The sequence below is a fragment of the Halyomorpha halys genome, unplaced genomic scaffold (assembly GCF_000696795.3).
Source record: "Halyomorpha halys isolate HHAL.00 unplaced genomic scaffold, Hhal_1.1 Scaffold347.1, whole genome shotgun sequence".
Classification (NCBI taxonomy): Eukaryota; Metazoa; Arthropoda; class Insecta; order Hemiptera; family Pentatomidae; genus Halyomorpha; species Halyomorpha halys.
The window spans coordinates 260,077-262,648 of NW_027106249.1; positions in this window are offsets into that span (position 1 = coordinate 260,077).

Below are 2,572 nucleotides of genomic sequence, written 5' to 3' on the forward strand. Positions count from 1 at the left end.
AAAAAAAAAAATTCCAAATTTTCGATGGCGAATTTTCCATCTGAGAAGTCGTAGAAATTAAAAATTCTTAGATTCATAATGAGGTGTAGGTAAAAATTCTTAGAGTTCTAGTAGCTCTAAATATGAGATTTAAAGTTCCTAATAAAAAAAAAGGGACATCTATGTTATTTAATACAAAAAAAAATACCAATTAAAAAATACACAAGATGTATGTGCAACTTCGCAGCCGTATATCTTTTTTGTTGGCAACATTAGAGATTTATTTAATAAGGATAATTTTTAGAACTCTTGGGGGGGGGGCAACAGAACTCCCAAAGAACGAAAAAAAAAAATTATGATCGCGAATTTTCGACCTGAGAAGTCGTAGAAATTAAAAATTCTTAGGAGTTCTAGTAGATCCTATATGAAATCTAAAGTTCCTAATAAAAAAAGAAACATGTTGTTTAATAAAAAAAAAATTCCAATTTAAAAATACGCTAGATTTATGTGCAACTTCGCAACCGTATATATTTTTTGCTGGCAACATTAGGTGTTTATTTAATAAGGATAATTTTTAGAACTCGCGGGGTGCCAACAGAACTCTCATGAAAACTCCTGAAAACCCCAAAAAAAAATTTGCCCCTCAGAAATATTTCTAAAAAAAAGGAAAACAACATAACTCATTAATTAGGGCTTAGAATAATCCTTAAAAAAATTATTTATTGCTAAAAAGATGTATGGTGTCAAAGTAAATAAACAACAGTTCTATTGGGAGATATGTTGCCCCCCCCCCCGAGTTCTAAAAATTATCCGTACGAAATAATATCGTATTGTTGTCAGAAAAAAAGATACACGATAGGTAGGACATTTGCAGTTTTTTTCGACTTAGAAATATTTTTGAGACGAATTTTTTTTCGGTTTTTCAGTTCTGATGAGAGTTCTAAAAATTAACCTTATGAAATAATATTGTATTGTATTAATTGTAAAGTTGCACAAAATACGTATTTTACGCGCGTGCATTTGACTGGTATTATTGATGTTTTGAACATCAGAACTATTTTTATAAATAATCGAGAACTCAAATGGATACTACTAGAACTAAAAAAAAATTAAATATTTCGAGGATGGGGGCCAAATTCACAGAGGTAACTTTTTCATTTTCTAAAAACCATTAATATTTATGATCACATATAGTCCAATTGTCAAGCATGGATAAGTGGATGCATAATGTAATATTGTAATTTACTCACTACATCAGTTCTAATTGTAACTTTCTTACTTTTTAATTGTAACTTTGTGAACATGTTAATTGTAATCTACTAAATTGTAAATCCAGTGTAAATGGCCCTAGTGGTCGAAACACTTAAATAAATAAAAAAAAACTATAAATTCAACCTTTCTTCTAGACTTTTTAATTTAATTGCCTAGCCTTATAATGTCTTTGTAATATATTTTTGGTATGTTAAATAAAAAATAAACAGCTGAAGTTAATTAACAAGATTAGAAACAATGTATTTACACCGAAACAATATAATTTTTAGATATACTTGAGTTAATTATTGAATCCGATGGTAGAGGAAATTCTTAAATATAATAAGGGGTGGTATTGTGTAATATAATAGAAAATAAACTACATTAAGGAACAAAGTGTTTATTTACAATGATTGATAGATGATGTTATTAAAATGATTCAGATGATTGGTTTGCCATAAAATATTGAATTACATTATGAATTGGTACCTATCTTATCTATATATCTTAATTCTACTTTGGGTGATTCATGTCGTGGATGTGTCTTTGCCATGAGTGCTGTAGCCATTGGTGTCATCTAAGGCGTGGAGTTCCATTTCTGAAGAGCCCTTCTTAGGACTTCTCCAAGTCCATGCTCTTCTCTAACCCGTTTCTTTACTTCTCTTTTTCCTGGTCAGATCCTCCCCCCTCTCGTTCGTAGAGGCGTTACCTTTTTGGAACCTTATTTCCTATTGGTTATCATCAGCCACGCCCAAAAAAAATACGTTACAAGGTGGTACACTTAGTAAAGTGTCTGGTGCATGTGTTGTTTATAATTGACCTGACTACAGACAAAGCTAACAGGCAATTCCTGTTTTAATAGATTTGTTCAGGAAGATCCTTTCACCTGTGCCCCTTAGCCACCTGCAAAGTGCCCTTTGGTGACATACCCGTACAGGGTACGGTACATACAGGTATGACAAGACATATGGCAAACTTTTATATATTAATAATTGCCAATACCTCTACACATATCAAAAGATAGTAATAAAAAATATAATAAATGTCTTTATACAGTCAGGTAATCTGCTGATTGAATCTTGTATTTGGTATGCACAGATGTAAATATAAAGTGAAAACAAAATTCTTTAAACAAACTTAACTGCCAAAGTCTAAGTTCCTATGTTCATTGTTGAATATCATCAATTTATAATTTATAAATAATAATTATTAAGAACTTCCAAATCGTGTTTAGAACCACCAGATATTGGGCGAAGAGTATTTGTCTCTCTTTTTTCTGAAAAATAAAGAAGATGAATATAAATTCACATATAAAAATTAGAATCGGAAATTAAGTTAATAA